Source organism: Thermobia domestica, chromosome 1, assembly GCF_964235325.1.
Source record: "Thermobia domestica chromosome 1, izTheDome1.hap1.1, whole genome shotgun sequence".
NCBI classification, from domain to species: Eukaryota; Metazoa; Arthropoda; class Insecta; order Zygentoma; family Lepismatidae; genus Thermobia; species Thermobia domestica.
In genome coordinates this window covers 293,541,448-293,563,575 of record NC_137454.1, presented here as the reverse complement: position 1 = coordinate 293,563,575, position 22,128 = coordinate 293,541,448, and positions in this window count along the sequence as shown.

Sequence of the window (22,128 nt, the reverse complement as noted above, 5' to 3'; positions counted from 1 at the left end):
ACCCGAACCACTAGTCTCGTTTGTAACCGAGGGAGATATTCTCACCGGGAATAGAAGCAGTGACCACGTGCAGGGGCACATGAGAATAAGGCCAATTCCTCGTAATTTGAAGAATGACGAGTGTGTATCATTACATAAAATTGAATATGACAAGAATAAAATAAACACCTTAGTGTTAAAATGGGCATTCTTACGTATAACCTAACTGAAAGACATGATAGAATTTGATAAATGCGTTACGTATTTCATAATTTCAAGAGTAACACTGGACATGTGACGTAAAATTCAACATGAGGGATGCTTAAAGCAATTTCCTTGAAATGCAAACATTCAGATACCAGTGTAAGAGGTATCAAATGTAAGAGCTCTACAAGAGGATTCCAGAAATTAGCCCTTTATTTGTAACAAAATACATAAATGAATAACTGATTTATGTAAAAAGGCATAAATATTTCTGGAATATATGACGAAATCATGTTTTGTTATATTGTGGGGTGTCTTGATGCAATTGCATTCTATTGTCCTAGTAATAGATTTTAGTTAAGAGATTTATAGTAAATGCAAAGAAATATTTTTAAAAGAATAAATATATAAAGAATATATATATAAAAATTCGTGCGCGCAAATTGCAAGTTTCAATTCCATTGAGGCCTTAAATATCTGTGTTTGAAACACACAAATGCATCACTGTACTACTTGCAGCTTCATATACGATATGATTAATATGGTGGTTGTGCTTTCATATATGATTAATTTTATATTTAGTACATCAGTAATTTGATTCCTCAAAGCATTTACACAATAAATTTTGGTGAATTTTTCTTAATTCTGTAAATACGAGTTTGGATTTCATGCTTTCATATTCGAATTCTGGTGGAAAACACAATTCGAGACAACCTATACATTATTCGGCGTAAGCTCTAAACTCCGATAAACAAAATATTTGTATCCTTCCGCTTGTTACAAATACGATTGGCTAGTGATGTATCACTCCCACTCCCCACGGGAAGGAGCAAATTATACACGTCCATTTTGACAATACTGTCTCGTGTTGTCCAGATACTTACAGCAGCAGCAGAAAAGAAAGAAAAGAAACTCGAAAGATTAAAAAAACGTATTTGAATTTCGCTCGTAAACAATTGTTGCTTGGTGAGTAAAGGTTTGCCTTGTTGGTGTTTCACCACAACACTCGCGAAACTGGGATTCATGCCAGTCATCTTTCAGACTTTAAAAGCAGAACACCCGTCCACAGTTGAGTTGGCGCCACAATTACTTCGCATGCTTAGTGTTTATTTCTATTGTTTCATTAGCCACACTCGATTGCAGTATTATTAGATAATCCGCATTATATTTTTGTCATTTATAATAATATAGCAGCTTTATATGAAGCTTCATGGTAAAAGTAATAATGCAATCACATGAACTATTTTGCGGAGGAGTACAAGCGTCGGTAGGACAACAGCAAATCAGCGAGATTTAGTTTCACGTGGCTTTGTTTATCGCAGTTTAGAGCTTACGCCAAATAATGTATAGTGAAAGCTATTGGAAATGAGGGGACAAACATTGAAATCATAGATGTTAAATTGAATCAAAAGAAAAAAAAATATTCCTTTTAACAATATAAAGTGTGAATTAGATGTACTGCAGATATCACGTTAAAAATAAAACGCGCCAAATACTTCAACTCCGAGATGGTGCGAAAAGTAATGCATTTTTCGCCCTGTCCGTGGATTTTCTAGGGTTTCTCTTTTTATCACCCTTTCCTTATTGCACCTATTCTTTAGCAATCTTTTACTTTTCATTAATTATGCGACCCCTTTAGCCTAAAGGGTATAAGTGTGAAACGTAAACCTTGAAATTTCCTTTTTATGTTGTAGAAGAATGTCATATTTAGTAATAGAGTGTACAGACATGTGTGATACGATTTTCTTTTTAAGTTGATTAGATTGATTTCTTACCCTTTGGTAGATTTCAATTTCAAGAAAGAAAGGTAAGCTTTAAACTTAAACAAAGCACGTAATATTCTTTCATAAAAGGCCCAGAAATTTAGGAAAGTTGTAAATTTATTATTATTATTATTATTATTATTATTATTATTATTATTATTATTATTATTATTATTATTATTATTATTATTATTATTATTAAAGGTCGAATGAGTTCACATCTGCCGTTGATATCAACTTTAAACAATAGGAATTGTTCTTAAGCTAACTAAAATCTAATGTTATTTTTCATGAATCGTTGGACACATTTTTTCAAGATAAAATGCAAGTGGAAAGGGGGTGAATTTATCTCTTATTCTAGACCGATTTCAAGCAATCTAGTGTTAAAACAATCACACACTAAGTTTCTTGAAAATTGCGCATATACTTCAAGTTAAAATGAAAATGAAATGAAAATGAAATCTTTGAGTTTTACGTCCCACGGTTATGCCGGTTAGGCTAAAGGAGACGGTGATGATGAATAATGAATGAAATAGTGGAATGAAGAAAGTGGGAGGAAACGGGAAAACCCGAGAAAACCCATGCACACGGTGTTTGTCCACCACAATGTTCACTTGGCGGTGGCTGGGATCGAACCCGAGAGCCCAAGCACCAGAGGTGAAGGCTCTACCACTGAGCCACCGCGGCCCCTTCAAGTTAAAGGAACAGATAGCTAGACATACATGTCGTGGCGAATGATGGACGCTCGCTTCTATTTTAATTTTAAAATAATATTAAATTACATTCAGAAATAATATAACTTGATCATAAATTCAAAATGCGTGTATGGATGGTGGTTCAGAACTCCTTTCCCGAATTTACAATATTTATACTGAATTCAATTTCTCTTGTAAGGGTTCTTCTGTGTATTTGCTCTTTCAGACTCTATCCTCTATTCGAATTCTTTTTGTATAGGTCTACGGCCTTTTGCAAGGAATCTCAACCAAAAGGATGGAAGAGCGATTATTTATCATACTTTACGTATCACCATCACTGTACTACGGGCTTTTTAGCAAGATATACTGTTATTTGAAAATCGTATCTAGCTATTTATCTAAAAAAAAAAAATGTATTTAATGATTACGAAGATATAGGGAAAACGATGTAGAAATGGAAGCATTCCAACAGAAGTCCGGGACAGGGTATTATGGAGAGAGAAAGAAGAGTAAAAAGAAGATGTAAACAACATTAAATTAAAAAAGAAAATAAGTACACTATATTCTCCAGAACCTCAGGCAAGAGGGGCATTGCGAGAAGCGATTACAGTATTATCTCCAGTAATGTGCTTCGTGTTACGCGTATTAGCAAAATCTACTGTTATTTCAAGAACATACCTTCAAATTTAGCTAAGAAGTTGTTCCTAGGTAATACTGACTGAAAATGTTACCTTGAAAAGTAAGAGAAACCTTGACATAAATAAGTAGGGGGAAAAAAAAGAATGCTTGATTTGAATTATCGTATATTATCTTGTTTCCGAGTTCCACCCAGGGAGCTAAAGTTGTATTTTAGCAATTAGATAGGACCTTTATGTCAGTTGAGCAACGATAAATTGGCCAGTTTTTCCATCCTGTAGCTCAAACGGAAAATTGTATACGGAAAACTAGATACAAGAAAATTAACGAGAATAAAAATATTCAGAAATTTTGTTAGGAATAACACAGATACAAGTATTTGATAATTATGGCTTCATTATGATTATATTCACTTGCACATGTCAACCAAGAATGTAATAGAAGTTACTTAGCTTCGTTTGTTGATTGAAGTTTAACATCCCTTTTCAGCATCGAGGCTATATGAGATACGGACCTACAGTTTGAGGTGGAACTCGAACTACCATAACCCTTCAAATTTGAAGATTTTTCTGCTGGGAATCGAACCCTGGATCATGTGCATCAAAGGCGCGAGAGGTAGCCACTAGACGATAGGAAAGGGTTCCTTTACCTTGCATACATAAAGATTTTTTTAAAAAAATGCTCTGCATATTAAATTACGTAAAATTCCGTTTAGTTTAAATGTCCATGAATCTGCATGAACTTGATACAGAAATACCGTTAGAAAGTAAATACCACATCGCCATTTAAATTTTTGAAAACTGAAGAATAAGCAATTAAGAAGAAAAGTAGGTAAAATAAATATAAGAAAATAGACATGCAATTTTGTGTAAAGACGTATGTATATGCCGGAAGAAGACATTATAATGCTGAGAACTATTACACGTATACTTTTTGTTTTTTAATCCTACTTCCGACCACTGCACCTGACTTCCACTAAAGAAATGCCTCCGCTTCCCATATGGAGCACACGGAGAGTCGCTTGCTACCGGAGGATGCAGATGGTGCAGAGACATTCCTCTAAGTTTAAGAAGACACGTAACTCGAGAGATATTCAAATAACAGCCAATGAACTTTGAAGATATCATTTAAAATTCTTTTGCTCCATGTGGCTCCAGTGGACCGTTACAGAAAAAAAAGGTGGAATGAGTTTAAAATTTTAAATCCTCTTGTTGATGTTTACAGATTGGCATTTTCCGTCTTTTGCCCGTCTTCAGTCCATTGCAGGGCAACATATGTACGTATACGTGTATTAAGAAAGTGCCGCTGTTCCTTTTAAATTTAATATAGATAATGACGAACTACATAGACTGACGCTGCATATACAATTACATCCTGAGTCGTTTCATTTCTATAGAAATTGTCAGAATGATAAATTATTAAACGGCTCTGCTAGACGGCAAAATGACACTGTAATCTTACGATAGAAAAATTACATTTTTTTCCACCCGTTCTTAAACTTTATATTTTAACTGAAGACTACTTCGTTTCCTGAAATATTTATGAAGCTTATATTGTTCTGTATTGTTCGAGGAATTTGAACAGATTAATTGTTTGCGAGAGTAGTGTTAATTAGTGAGCAGCTAACTACGAAAAGCAGACTTTGGCTCAAAACAAATTTTTACATTTATTCGCGACAAGTAACAAGCTTCCTATTACAGAAAATTACGATTTTGTACTTTAGAATGGGTATTAGCAAATAATACTGTATGTGCACCACTGTTAGTAATAATAGCTTGTACGACTTCTACTAATTACTATGTATATGTATATATTTTGAGCTTCTTCTACCTTAAGGGGATACAGTGGCTCAGTGGTAGAGCACTTCTCTCTGGTGTTTGGGGTCCCTGGTTCGATCCCCAGCCAAGTAAGTTTGGTGGACAACGTTGGGGTCGTGAGTTTTCTCGGGGTACTCCCGTTTCCTTCCATATTCTCATCCCACCAATTATTCCATCATCATTCACTTCTCTAATAATCCTCTCGCTTAGCCTAACAGACATAGCGTGGGACGTTAAACTGAAAGATTTAATTTTATTTTGTCCCCTAACTTTGCCATTCCGTATGGTCTTATTGAATGGCAGATGCTTCTTCCAGTTAAGAGGGGGATGGGGCCGCGGTGGCTCAGTGGTAGAGCGTCCACCTCTGGTGCTTGGGGTACCGGGTTCGATCCCAGCCCCCGCCAAGTGAACTTTGTGGTGGACAAACACCGTGTGCGTGGGTTTTCTCGGAGTTCTCCCGTTTCCTCCCACTTTCTTCATTCCACCATTTTCATTCATTACTCATCATCACCGTCTCCTTTAGCCTAACCGGCATAAACGTGGGACGTAAAACTCAAAGATTGAATTTCATTTCATTTTCCAGTTAACAGGAGAGTTAATGAGGGTGTCAGTAATCAAAATCTTGTTATTTAAGCGAGGGAATATCATGTCAGGCGCCTCTTACTCATAATTCTCTCTCTAGCACTTTCTTTTGGAATAGTTCCTGTGATCTTCTCTCCTCTTTTTAATAATTGGACTCAGTGAGGGCAAGACGAGGCTTACGCTTTTCTTTTTGCATGATATGTTGTCGTCCACTCATCCCAGCCAGCATTTTGGTTAACGACTTAAAACAGTCGCTTCTGGCCCAGACAGACTGTTAGTACTGGGCCACCCGAGTTCGATTCCTGGCAAGTGCTTATGTGATTCGGATTCCACGTTAATCTATAGGTCCACATCTCTTATAGTCTCGCTGCTGACAAGGACAGTAACCGAAAATCAAATCAAATCAAGACTGTTAGTAATGTTTGTGTCATTGTTAGTAGAAGACAAATAACAACAGATACAATTCAGCTCCCTCATACCTATATGGTTAGTGTATCCGCCGTTGGCGCAGGAGACAAGGGGTTGATTCGATTCCCGGTGAGAGCTCCAGTGGTTCGGATTCCATATTAAGGTGTAGGTTCATGTCCCATGTAGCCTCGCTGCTGAAAGGGACGCTAAAGTAAGGTCCAAATCCAAACGACAGAATTTGCTACTGGACAGTGTACTTACATTTTCTTATATGTGTATTGCATAAACAAATGAACAATGTGTTTCAAGAAAATAAAATATCTCAATCATTATTGGTTATGAAAAACATATTTTTAAGGACATAAAAAAGTTTTTCTCGATTTACTCGAAAGCTACGCATGAGGATCTATACTCATTCATTTCACTTTGTTTAACTCAATGAGAACTATCAATTATTATATCTTTTGCACATTCTCCTGTTATACGCTAGTTATATCAACGAATTGTCCATGTAAAATAATTCTTTCTTTTTTCAATAATTATTATTTGTGTGCCTTTGTGCCAAGTACAAGTCCCCTTTCGTAGTTTAACAAAAAAGCTAAGCAATGAATATTGAATAATTTAGGCAACTTACAAACAGTGTATACGTCAAACAAAATAACATTGGATACAGTCTGGCCAGGGGTCCACCTACGCGGGGGAGGGGCTCCGGGTCCAGATCCCCCGAGAAACTCTGCATACATTTGTACACTTTCTTAATAAAACTACATTTGTTTGTTGGATAAATGATTGATTTAAAGTAAAGATTTGATCTTTCACTTCATGTAGACTCTACACTTTTTTTTTTTTTTTAATTTTATAAAACAAACTAGTTCTGAGAATATGGAAAACAGCACTTAAGAATTACTTATCGTCTTTTCGGGTGTAGAATAACACCGGTTCAATATTACATAGGCGTAGTGTCTCGTAGTATTGGACACCTCCCAACAAAAATTTCTGGGTGCGCGCCTGTACTCTACTATATTTTATATGGTTCATATACAATTCTTAAATAATTAAATGATCAATTCGAGAAGAATAAAAACCATCGGCTGCATCAACGAGATTTTTTCCGACATAAAAATTTGTTTTTCTCTGTTTTCTCGAAACCTACGCATTAGAGGTTTTCCTCGAGTATGCCATTTTGTTCAGCTCGATGAGAGCAATATACGAGGGTCATTCAGAAAAGATCGTTTAGTTATATAAAATGAAAAACACAATATCTGAAGCTCCTTCACTTCTTTACATAATCACCACTTCATATTTAAACATTTGTCGTATATATTCACGAGATTCAGTATCCCCATGTTATACTCTTCTGCCGCCATTTCATTAAGCCAGGTGGTCACTGCATTCATACAAAGACCGCTCGCGAAAATTTTAAGTTAATTTAACTTATGTTGTTTAGTTAACTTATTTATTTGCCAGTAAAGGCAATCACATGTCACGGCGACGGTGAATATTTCGTAGTCTTTTTCTGTGTCACCTACGTCAAATACATAGAAGGTACATATTTTTATTATTTGAAACTAAAGCTTCAAACAAAAGATTTAATATACATGCAACGGTAATAGGCTAATTAAAATCTGCCCTATTTCTTCCAACCTTTCGGGATAGAATTTCCAAGAATCATGCAATTGAATAAAATATTACTATTCTATATTTCAAGGAGTCTTTTAAATATAATTTCGTATATGTAAGTACTACGACTAAAGAAACATGTAATAATAACGAAAAACTTGAAATTACTTTCTTTTCTCAGGACGAATTTAGCAAATTGCAGTCTTACTCACAATCTAAGGTTTAAAGAAAGTATTCGTAAAATTTGAAGTTTCTAAGAATGGGTGTCCATAAGGTTGATTCTTAGAATTTAGATTTCTGGGCTTTCAGCATCCTAGACCATTTAACCCGTCACGTATGAAGGATGACGTCCCTCCACGAGCACACTATCCGTTGAAAATAAAGAAAGAGGATGGGGGAAGGAAGGAAGCGGCTCGAGACCTACATGTTAGGTATTACCCCGGCATTTGCCTGGTGTGAATGAGGAGAACCCAGGAAAACCTCGTTCAGGATGACTGACCTGAAAAGCTATTTATACTTTTTCGACCGAGTGCCCCCACCGGGAATCAAACCCGGGACCGCTCGCACCGAAGGTGATAGCGTTAGCGACTACACACGCGGGGCCACAAGGTTGATTCTTGTATATATAAAAATAGATACAGCATTAATGTCGGAATACGAACGCTGCTTTCTAATCCGAACACAAAGAAATTTGTCGTGTGTGTTTATGTGTACGTTTCCCCTGTACTTGGGCCACCCATATACTTTGTCGTTCAATTCGTTGTCGAAAGCTGGAGTGAAAGCATCTCGTGTGATTTAACGAAAATCAACGGTTATGAACCCCATGGGGAATTGCTATCGATGTCCGCCTCTGCAGCGAAAGGGCCACTCGCGACTGTCCGACTCGCGGAAAATATGCTACAAAAGTAGACGTGCCGGCACAATAACGTTGAAACAACTTCTCACAGGTCGATTTTGGGTCGGCAAAGGCACTGCAAATCTACGACATTGGTTATGAAAGGACGTCGGAAAAACAAGATTAAGGCGGTTGATTTACGGTCGACGAAACGGCGACGTAGCGGTGGGCAGTATGGCGTTTCAAAACCTGGTTTAGGATCGAGAATTAGGCGACCTAGCGGATAAGTCGTCTTGAAAACGACGGCGGCACAGAGACTACCAGTTTATTTTTCAAAGAGTCGGATCTGTGACAGACCTGCAGCGACGTCGAGTCTCTGCCGACATACAGTCGGTAAAGAGTCGGCTTCTACCTGCTGCCTCTGATTCGAGTCGGCAAAAATGTTTTTTTTTTTTTTTTTTTTTGTACATAGTCGTGTATGATCCGTACCGGCGGCCCGCCACCGTCGGCAGTGGCCCTCCTACTTTTCGACCGCTATTTCCCCAGGGGAAATTAATTGTTGACCCCATCGTCATTTCGTTCTCGATTAATGATGATGATGGTGATTATTATTATTATTATTATTATTATTATTATTATTATTATTATTATTATTATTATTATTATTATTATTATTATTATTATTATTATTATTATTATTATTTAGTATTCTGCCTATCGGCAACGTTTAAAACCTGAGAGCAAAACAGACTATTAGGACATTGACCAACGATTACATAAGTCAGTCTTGCAGGTGATTAGTAATGAGTGAATACTACTGTAATTACATTACAAATATGTAAATTGATCATGAAATATAAAATACATTGGACTCATATTTATTTCAGAACAGGGTTTCATATGATATAATTTTACTTAAGTTTTCTGACTGAAGTTCTTTATTGACAATTTTCTAACCATGTACCTAGTTTTATAATATTTTACTTTAACAAAAGAAATAACATCTCGCAAAGTAAATTAAAATATTTAATTAGAATGTAAGAGGAAATGGGAAAACCTCGAGAAAACCCACAGATGTTCAACACAAATTCGCGTCGCCGGGGCGGGGATCGAATCAGGGACTCCTTGCACCAGAAGCGAGCGTTCAATCACTGAACCTCTGTGCCTCTTCACTATAGCTTGTGTTCAATATTTATACAGAAAGAAAACGATTAGCAGTGATGTTTCGAATTTAGAGAATTACAAAGGCCTTCGTATAAAGTTCTTTACTGAAATCATTTATATTTCACAGGAACTCAGGTCTTGGGTTCGATCCCCGGTGAGGGACAAACGTATCTGATATAATCCACTCTAAGCAATTGATTCTATCTCTTTTATGTAGGATCTCGTTGCCTAAAAGAGATATTAAATAATAATCAATCAAACAATCTATAGAAGATCAATGAAATCTAAACAATATTATGCCTATATTGTGCCACTACACCGTAATCTTAAATAATTCATTTATTTTTTTTTAGTACAAATACTGAAAAAATTAAAAATTCATACATGTCATGCTATCATTATTAAGTGAGTTGGTTTACATAACATGACCTTGACAGTTTCTGTGGCGATGCAATTCCAGACATTTTGTCATAGGCGGCTAATTAAATGAACACCTTTAACATTGTGAAGAAGAACTTTTTTATTATTATTATTATTTATAAGATATTTAAAAACTTCATGATGCCGTTGGACCGTTAACATTTTTGCATACTTCTTCCTTCCTTCCCATTGCTTAGTGGGTGAGTAACAGCTTCTGAAGGAAGTGGCTTCTTCTATGCAGCAACTGTTGCCCAGCGAGAGACAACATATGTTGCCCTTTGCTTGGCTTATCGCTACAGGAAAACGTTATGCTTGAGACGTTACACAGGGATGATGCTTAAGGTTTTTCGAATTAAACATATAGCTACGTTATTTTCCTTTCCATGCTTGAAAAACTCACAAGGTGTTTAAGCTTTACAACCCCTTGTAACATGGCATTATTTCGTGTCTAAGTTTGTTCTTGGAATTTTCGAGACTATATTATGGATCGTATTTAGTTCTCATCAGGGTTCTCATGAAGCCCAATTTATTTATACATGTAATTATCGCAAGCGCATTTGCTGCGTTTGGTCCTAGGTGCGATACACGGTGGGAGCATAGAAGAATTAGTATTTATCCAGTATTGTAAAGTGATTGAAGAAAATCTTGAGGATTAGTAGGAAACTAACTATAGCGTTAATAAAAATATAAGAGACGCGATAAGAGTTGATTTGGTGTCTACACATCATCCAAATAAAAGCCATCTACTAGGCCACCATAAATCCTTATGGACTATAAAAATAAAAAAATCTTTAAGTTTTACATCTCACGGTTATGCCGGCTAGGCTAAAGGAGACGGTGATGATGGGAAATGAATGAAATGATAGGATAAAGAAAGTGTGAGGAATCGGGTGAACTACCAGAAAACCCACGTACTTAGCGCGAGCTGGGATCGAACCAAGGACCCCATGCACCAGAGGTAAACGCTTTATCACTGATCCACCGCGGCCCCTTAAGAACTATAAAGCCAGAGAGTTTTATACAACTCATGGTTGCGCCTTATAAATATACTTTGAAATTTAACCTATGAGATAGTTGAATTTGCACCGAAAGCGCACATTCATAAAAACATCCAATATTTATGCACATATTTTGTTTGTAAACATTGGGCAAAATAGCTATTATTATTAAACAAACAAAATTAGGAATTGTATCGAGGTGAAACGAGACGAGATTTCATATAGTCAGTCTCGTCTCGGGACAAATTGCGGTCTCGATCTTGGTCCTATCTAGAGTCAAAAATATGACATCTCGATCTCGAGGTTCAAGTCTCGATCTCGTTTCGGTAGTTTCGAAATTAATTGTGTTAAATTAAAAGAAATTATAAGTAGTGTCGTGTTATAGCTTGCCGTTTCCTCGTTCTATTCTCTTACTTCATTCTTGGCTCTATTTATTTTCATATATTAATCTCCCCTCCCCCTCCCTAGGTTCTACCGTCATAGTAAATATATATATATATATATATATATATATATATATATATATATATATATATATATATATATATATATATATATATATATATATATATATATAAAACTAAGCTCGAACGTCATCTATGTTGAAAGTTTGATCGAGATCGGTCGGATGGTTCAAGAGTTATTAAGTTTTATTCATTTTCATATATTTACCCTCCTCCCCTCCCCTAAGTACTACCATCAAAATGAAATAATAAAAAACTTTCCAGGTTCGAACTTCATCTATGTTGAAAATGTGATTGAGATCGATCGGGTGGTTTAAGAGTTATTAACTCACGAACATGGACACTTTCATTTTTATATTTATTGCTTTGTGTATATCTCCCCTTCCTCCCCATCCCCTACATTGTTCCGTCAAAGTGAAATAGTAAAATCCATCCCAGGCACAAAAGTCATCCATGTTGAAAATTTGATCGAGATTGGTCGTTCGTTTCAAAAGTTATTAAGTTTTATATATTTTTTATAATTCCCTCCTCCCTCTCCCCTAAGTTCTACCGTCAAAGTGAATAGCTAAAAACACTCCCAGGCCGGAACTGCATCTATGTCAAAAATTTGATCGAGATCGGTCGGGTGGTTCAAGAGATTAAGAGTCACAAACATAGTCATTTTCAATTTGGATCTGAAGTGTTTTGTTCACAGACACCGTTATTAATATATAGATTTCCTTCCTGTGGAATCAGTGTTATTCGGCTCCACATACCAGGTAATGCACTGAATAAGTAATTTCACTACAAATATTTTGATTAGGATTAGGATATATATGTATCAAAGTAAAGTCCACATACAGAAAAAAAAGAGACAGTTTAAGAGAAAATATTTGTAGCACTTTTATTGGTTAGTAAAAGCACTTTTAAAAAAGAACTATTACTGTAGAAAGTTTGTACCATTATATATACGGGTGATTGTAATAAAACAACATGAATGTTAAACATATCTTCCACGAAATAATTTATGAACTGCGTGGAAAAATAATGGGAAGTTGAGCCTTGTGTTTTTGCTTTACAAAATTAGGTTTCGAAGTATGTTGGCAACATGCTTTTTGAGTAAGTAAAATGGCTAGGAAGAGAATAAAATATTGAATCCCAACTTAAAATTATATTGTTCAAAATACTTTCGATATACCACGTGGGCAGAGGTGTAATTTCTTCCTACCATTTCTACAGTATACACGCCTATGACTGTGGTAGTGCAAGGGTAATTGTTCCGCTACCTTATACATCAGGGTGATCTTTAATTTTCAATTTATGAGTTGGAGTCTTGCCCCCTAAAATCGTTCCATATTAGACCAAGGTAGCCCATAAAAAAATGAGCTTAATTCAATAATATTAAATAGTACATCAAGCGACCTTATATTTGAATGCATTTACAGTATACAATATGAGTAAACGGTACCTTGAAAGTCCATAATAGCTAGAGGGAGTGATACCATATCTTGGATAGGGGTAACAACAGCATCTACTCTATATATTACAACCTCGGTGACCATCTTGAAGTCCGCCATCTTGGATACAGGGACAACATTTTTAATTGGATGAGGATAATGTGACATATCATTTTGGGATACCAGGTGACTACAAACATACATCTGACTATGTTTCCATCTTATCTCTAATTATTTAATAGTTATTACGATCATATAATATATGTTTATTAACTTACAATTGTTTCTACAAACTTATAAGGTATCGTTGGCTCATATTATATACCATAAAGGCATTCAAAGGTTGCGATCTCTTGGGGTCATTAATTATTATTTAGCTATTTTTTCTTATGAGTTACTTTAGTATGATATGGAACCATTTTAGGGGATGAGACTCAAAAAACTAGGGAGTCAAAAAATAAGGACCAATGTAATTTTACATATAGCTTAACAATGCAAGAATTTTGGGTAATTATATTTAATTTCGGTAATCTTTTGACAGTATTCGTCCCCTAACAATTTTCATCTCACTATTATCTCACTAAATTTATAATTTTCTTTTTCACTTGTTTACGTCTCTCTCTCTCTGACTGAAAGATAACGACAAGGTTTCTCTGATCATAAAAGCGTGAGAATCACAGAAAAGATAGTAAAACATAGCGTTGAACTCAAACAGTGTTTTGTTAAGAGTCTTCATCCCGGCGAAATTAAAATACCGCTAATTTTACAGTAATTATGTGATACCTTCAAATAGATAAAGGATAATTGAAATATGGAACAAGAGCGCCCTAGACAATATTATTTTGCGTGAGGTACCGTTATTACAAGTCACCTAGTGGCTTTCCGTTTTCAGCTGTTTAGAAACGCGAAAATAAATGCCGATTTTCAAAATGGCTTGAAATCGAAAGCAGATAAGTGAGTCGTGATAACGGTTTCTCATGTAAAATAATATTGTCTAGGGCGCTCTTGTTCCACATTTCGATTATCTTTTATCTATTTGAAGATATCACATAATTACTGTAAAATTAGTGGTATTTTAATTTCGCCGGGATGAAGACTCTTAAACATTTTTATAGCCTATGTTTAAAAATCACTGCATTATTTTTCAGTATAGGAAGACGGATATTCATGAAATTGTATTTGAAAAGGTGAAGACATGTTCGTATCTTGATAATATTCGTACTCGAGTGGTGAATATCATTAATCAAATATGAAATTATTGCAGTGCTGATAGTTTTGTTGCTTCTAGATAGCCGCGCCTGCCTGGGTTACCGCGTCTGTCCGGGTCACCAGGTGTGTCTCGTGTCCGTATCTGTCAGGGTCACTTGTTCAGAGGAGGCAGAGAAGCGAGACCCAGACCCGGATGACTCGGACAAAAGTCGTGAATCAAGTGACCTTGTGTACCATGACTCGTTCCATCACAGTATTCTTTCTATCTATCATCGCTTGTTAACTAATTATTTCTAGACATATTGTATCGAAATTATTTTATAAAGTCCCAGACTCCTTAACCTGTTTCGCTTATTAAGATTATTTTTTGATGTTCATCATCCAATTACAGCAGTCTTACTAAACCAGCATCCTTTCCATATGTATGAGTGAGTATTTTTGGAAAGATACACATAAAACATGTAACTAAAGTCACAACTTACACGTCTATTCTTTTTCAGTTAAAAATAAGTTAGAGTTTATTTTCCCGTTTTCCAAAACAATAATCGGGATCAAAAGAACATGTGATGATGTGAAACCACTACCATTAAAACATAGCAGCTGTTAGCGGTAAAACAAGGCAACGATGATCAGACGCCTAAAGAGGTGAACGTTAATACAGTATTTCTTTTAATCTGAAAACAAATCTTCAATATAAGAGCAAACCTTTTCATGTCAAATATTGGATACCTGCACGTTTTCAGCAGTAACTGCTTCGTAGGAGGAAGGGGGAATGCAATAATACGGTAGTTCTTTTCAAAAGAAGGTTAAAAACTTTCGGTACATTACTTACGCGATTTTTCTTAGTAGTTAGTGCACGTGATAGAGAGCTTGCTTATGAGAATTTTGTTACTGTTCCTTTTCCCTTTTGTTTGAGTTTGAAATTTTACATATCACAATTTATTCGTTCAAAATACAGAGCGTTCAAAAAGTCTCTATACACCTGAATCGTGGCATTTCCAACATTTGCTGTGAAAATGTGTGTGTATGTGCTACGCCCTATATATAGTGCTTTTATGCCATAAAATATAATAAATTTTGAGTAAAATAATTTTCTCGTTGCTTTGAATACGTGACAATTCAGGTGTATAGAGACTTTTTGAACGCTCGTTTGCATATTAAGAGTTTTGAGGATTCTATTTTTAACCTGGATCATACTTCTCAAAATATACGGACTTGAAAATTAGACAGAATATTTACAGACATTTAAAAGGCTCTTTGTTTGACACAAAACGCAAAAGCAACAAGGAAAACGGGGTGAGTTTCTAGTTTGAGGAAACAATTTCCTACGTGGAGAAAATTTTACATTAGATGGAATATCTACGAAAAACGGAAAATTATTCAATAGTATTCTGTATTCCTTTTTTATCATTAGTAGAGGTCCATCTAAAACTAATACATTTGAAATAAAGTTATACATTTTAAAAGTACTTAGTAAACAATCGAAACCATGATTTCGCCTTTCATTTAATTTCGATTTTGTAATATCAATATCACAAGAATAATATACACCGTACGTCCTTAGGTGAGTTCATCTGATCTTCGTCAAACTTGTGTAACGGTAAATCTTGAAATGAAAATGAAAATTTTCAGTTTTACGACCCACGAATATCCCATCTAGACTAAAGGAGACGGTGATGATGAGAAATGAATACAATGGTGGAATGACTCAAGTGGGAGGAAACAGAAGAACCCGGAGAACACCCACGAATACGGTGTTTGTCCACTTCAGAGCCCTGTCTGCGCGAGCTGGGATCGAACCAGGGCCCCACACACCACAGGTCAACGCTTTACCACTGAGCCACTGTGCTCGGCATGTGGTAAATCTTTACTTGTTTAATAAGGATGTGAAATATTTTTCTGCGCGAACCTTTGGTTTCTGAGTTATGGGTCTTCAAATTTTGGGTTTGGACCCCCCCGCCAAACAAACAAACAAACAAACAAACAAAAACTTGCTAAAATGAAAAAAAGATGACTTTATCCGCTACATTGAAACTTACTTGTTATTTTCTCATACATAACTTTGTAAAGTTAAATAATGTAATCAACAAAATGCATGTTCAGCTTGTATGAAAATTTGTCGCTCTCTGTTTCTGTTAAGAGTGTAGTTCTTTAAAGTTGCTGTATTTTGGCGAAACAAAGGGACCATAATCTCATTCAGGATTCAGGTGCCTCAGAAGAGTATTTGCCGCAAATACAGCAATTGGAAGTCTTACTACTGGAAACAGGACTATACGTATAAGGGATAACTTTGAAAGTATGAACACCTAATCATGATCATATCCTCATTAGGTTGTTAAAATTCTAATATTTGTTTGCACAATTGATATTGTATGAATATTTATACTTAATGAATTGACATGTTCAAATTTATTACTTTTTTATGGAAAGCCGTATATAGTCTTGTTAGGGTATGTCTTGGTTGATTGTTGAGCAGTGTCTTCGATGAAATGATTCAATTGCCGGAAATTGAGCAGGTATCCTTAGTATGAAGGATTTTCCGCTTAATGAAATACAGCATATCTCTCTTTAATAGTGAGCGTTTCAATTCGAGTTCGAAATCTCTCTTGTTATGTGAGTACTTTTAGGAGTTTTTCCTTTTGCTGGATGAAGTCATTTTGCACTTGGATAAAACAATAATTGTTACTTAATTATTATTTTTTATTGGCTCCATAATAAATAATGGTATTGCTACATGTAATGCTTTTAAAGCTGACTAAGGAATATAAATTACATCATGTAACAAACATTCAAAAAACATAATTACACATAATATTGTACATGTATATCGCACTGAAAGTTTTGGTTGAATTCATCATGCAAGGAAGAAGGGCGAAACATTCATGAAAGTGCACTGGGTTGGAAACGAACAGATGACGGTAATTAAAACAAAACATTTTTATTTTTCTCTTTCCTTCTGAATTAATTAACTATATATGTCTCATAAAAATACTGTCTGTTTCTTTTCACTTACACATGACATTGCAAGCAATTATCAATTATTCATTTATCCAACTGATGGTTTTGTTTGTTGCCTCCACTGTCGGAACCATGCTTACCAAATTTTGATATTACCCTTTGTATCTTTCCAGGATGTGCAGGTGACATTCCTCGCCATCGCCTTTCTTGATGGTCTGAAGATATTTGCTAAGTCGTTATTATTATTATTAAGTATTCTGTCTTTCGGCAGGTACTGGGACTAATGAGTTTTTCTTTTTCTTTTTTTTTTAATATCAGGTTTGGGCCTGGAAATGTTTCTTCCACGTTTCTTGATTTTCAGCTTCCTCTTTTAATTCCCAATATTTTCTTCTATTTTTCAAATCACCCATCAGTTGTATTCTTCTTCCTATTCCTCGCTCTCCTTCTATGGCGGCATGGAGAAGACAATTTCTTCGCAAGATGTGTTCAATCCAATTGGCCTTCATACGAATAATGCTGGCTAGAAGTGTCCTTTTGTCTCCTATCCGCTTTAAAACAACTTCGTTTGTTGCTGTCTCTGTCCTTTTTATCTTCTCCATCTTCCTCCAACATCGCATATCGAAGCTCTCTAAATATTTCTTCCTTAATTTTCTTAATTTCCATATAGGGCCATGGTCTCTGAACCATACAGTTCAATGCTCCATATATAGCATTTGATCAACTTCTTCCTATTGAGCCTGCTAGTTAACAGTGATCTTTTATTGGATACTTCTTTGGCTATGGCAATTTTTGACCTGATCCCTTTGGTACAGTAAGCGTTTCTTGTCAAAATACTGCCCAAAACTTGAAATTATCGATTTCTTCAAGTTCTCTTGGTTGTACTCTGACTTGAAAGGGAGTGTTTAATCGGGATATTCTCATTACTTTCGACTTTTCGATGTTGATTTCCATTCCATATAGTTTTCCAGTGTCAACTATTTTGTCAATCATCTCCTGTAGTCCTTCGGTTCTCGCTGTAATAACCGTATCATCTGCATACCTGATCTTGTTAATGATCTGCCCTTCAATCTTGAAATCCCCAATTCCCAGCAATGCTTCTTTTTATTCAACATTCACTGTTAATATTAAATAATTACGGCGACATACTACATCCTTGTCTGACTCCTCTTCCAAACTCCACATTATTGATTTCTCCTTCATTCAAGCGGAACTTCACTCGTTGTCCTATGTACAGGTTTCTAATGAATCGTCGGTCTCTCCAGTTGACTCCGATTTCTTTAAGTATTTTCAGAAGTTTCGTTCAATTAACCCGGTCGAAACCTTTTTGCCAGTCGATGTATTACTACTCTTTCTTTACACCAAGAACTCGTTCTGATATAATTCTCATCAACCCAGTAGCATCTCTGGTGTCTTTTCCTTTCTGGAATCCAAATTGATTTTCTTCTAACATCTCTTCTATCTTACTTTATAGCCGCCTGTATTTGCGAAGTTATCCAACCTCAATTCCACACATTTGGCAATTTTAATCGCCATCATACATATAAAAATTTACAATACTATACTGTGCTTCCCTATCCACTTAATAAAGCACTCGGAGAGTCAATATTAAAGTGAACCACTTTTCTGTCTCAATATTCTATAATTCTAATATCCATAATAAACTCACTAACAAAAAGCATCAAGAAGGAATCACTGTATTTAATTGCAATTCGGATTCGGATGTGTAACGCTATGGATAGTATATAAATGAGTATAGTTTCAAAGAGCGGAAACATCGTGAATGATCACTAGAGAGCAGTAATATCAGCAGTAAGGAGTATAGCCCTAGTCCTGTCAGTCAGTTGCGAAGCGTGAGAGTCGCCCTCAGTGCAGGAAGGTCAAAGAAAACACATAATGCCTCGTCGCTGCAACGGACAGCATTGCTTGCACTTGACGACGTCTGAAAAGGACCACATTATGGGGTTGGATGAGCCTCGCTGGGAGTTTCGTGTGATTGCAGGCATGTGGGGCATTCCGATATCACTGTGGCCTGCTGTTAAGGCCAGTAAATACTTGAAGGTGCCAATGCATAACGTGAAGGTTCCGGTCGACCACGACAGTCCACAACACGAGAGGATCGTGGCATTTTGAATGAAACATTACATAACCCTGTGACGTCTGCACTTGTCATGCGGACAGAATAGTCTAGTCTCTAGAACATCCTGGGTCATCCCGCACCGAATCTCGATGATTGAGATAAGCTGGATTTAAGTGCACCATCTACTAGGCAGGCTGTCATTAACACCAGTGAATAAACGACAGCGTATAGAGTGGTATCGTATTCAGACAGTATTTAATCCTCATGAATGGCAAAGGATCGTATTTAGTGATGATTCTCGATTCTGCATTACAATATATGACTATCGTGTGCGTATGTGATGGAGCCGGGGGATAGGTCACATCCAGCCAATGTTGTAGAACTGCACACCAGCGTTACTATGGCTTTATGGTGAGGGGGCCATCGCGCATGACTTTGGTCATCACTGCTAGTAGTTCCCGGAACCTTGACGGAACAGATTCTGCATCTGCATTTTCTAAGAGAGCACGCTGGTACAACCTTCAACAAGAACCGCTAGGCCACATTACGACACGTGTGTCTATGGACTGTCTACGTCATGTTGAGATCCTTCTCTGGTTAACAAGGTCACATGATCTCTTCCCAATCGAATACTTTTGGGACGGGTTTGGAGCCAACTCCAATTTGCAAGATCTCGGGAGGCAGTTACAGCAGTTATAAACTGATTTGCCTCAGGCAACGATACGACGATTCTACGACTCACTTCCAAGATGCATCAAGGCATATATTCTTTCTTGCCCGAGGTGGAGCTAAAACTTACTGATATGTAAGGTGTATTACTTTCGTACAACCAAATCTGTTATTAGATTGATCCGATATTGTAGTCATTACAATCAAGTTTTTTTGGCCTTGCAACCTGTGAAGTTTCATTTCATTCTTTCCATTCCTTCTGGGTGTTTCATTTTTATGTCAGTGAGTGAAATTGTGATGTACAAGTTTTACCTACTGACTTCAGTATGCAGCGTTATGTATTGATAAATAGGGCACTGGAGACCTGCAATCATGCAGATGGCCATACACCCTATGTCATTAGTGATCATCCTGTTTCTATCTAAGCATATCTACACACTACTTTTTGGAGCTCACTGTACATGCGGATCTAAATTCTAAAATTATATCAGATTATTATTATTATTCAAGAGGATGGATCAGAATGTATTACGGTACTACATTAGCTGATTAGTGTTCAACCCTGAATATTTTATCCCAGTATTATGTGTGTCTATGATGAATGAATGTGATGGATTTTTAACAACGAGATATCAGGTAGTGTTACACAAGAGTGATACTAATTGATGTAAGCAGGTAAATATGTGCTTAATGACCATTACAAAGTGTGCATGATTTGGACTTGATTTGTTATCTGTGCTATGGGCGAAATAAGAATACATTACTTATTTACTCATATGATATGATGTTTTGGCAGTATGTGACTGTAATCTTAGCTGTCTGCAACGGTTAGTTTTTTTTTTTTAATATGCTCTTGTTTACACATTTGTATTTGCAATTCAGCTCTAAGAACTGAGGAGTATAGATTAAAGCAGCGTTTCCCAACCTTTTTCAACTTGCGGCACACTACGGGTATAACTTGAATTCTCGCGGCACACTCATAGGTATTATTACGTATTTGTAATTATAAAATACCGTGGTATTTTTTTCTGTGATTACTGATCTTCTTATAGAGAAAAAGCTCGATCACTGGTTTTCACCCGTGGTAAATCATTATGTTTATTTTTTAAATTGTAATTTAAAAATAGAAAACAATTGCAACGTGATGTTGGACTCAGGTTTTTAAACATACGCTTTCTTTTTCGAAAACTGTATCCAACTTTTCACTAAGAAGAAAAATCACTAAATAACCAATGAACAAACAAATCTCTTCTAAAACAAAAATGTAGATAATTTTTATACATGTTTGCTTTGTCGAAAGGATTGAATGATATTTTAAAATTTCAAGTTACGAAATAGTCTGCAACAATAAAGAATCAATAATGGTCATAAAATGATAACAAATACTTTTTTCAACATTAAAAATGTACAGAAAAGTAACAAGGTCTGAAACTTAAAATTGTAGATTCGTAGTAGAGGTCTATTGTAATGTTAAATACAAATATTCATTTTTCCCTATGTCTTGCAATTTGATTGCTATGGAATTAATAATTTCATTTCCATTTCCTCGCTGCACACCAGCGGCTCATTCACGGCACACCAGTGTGCCGCGGCACACCGGTTGGGAAACGCTGGATTAAAGAATCAACTAGAAACTTTTGATACAGCTGGGGGAAAATCCATCAGCAACATATCAAATTCTGTCAGGTGTTTGGAGAACTATTTCCAACTATCTTTCTGCCCTCTCCGCTGGTCTAGAAGCTAGTAGGTGCGTCTTTGGTGCACGGGGTGACGGGCCCGATTCCTGGCTGGAATGTGATGCAATTTGAACATATTATGGTGGTTCGGACTCCACTTTAAACTGTAAATTCACGTTTCATATAACCTTAGAGTTGAAAAGGGACGCTAAACTTCTACAAATAAACCAATCAATCCACGATATTTTCCGAAACATCTTGCTATTTTAAATTTTTCGGGTGGCCCCACAAGGCCTAATGATAGGACGCCCTATGGGCCAAGCAGGTCTCTGCACTTGATACACTCTCTGATATTTTCCTGTCTTACTTTTGTTTCATTCTTTTATTTCCAACCGCTTGCGATTTATCAACACTGGACGTTTTATCTCAAACACCCGGTATACCAGGTGTTCTAATATAACACCAACAAACTTTGAGAATGTATTCGTCAAATGGAAATAAGAAAAAATATAGACTAA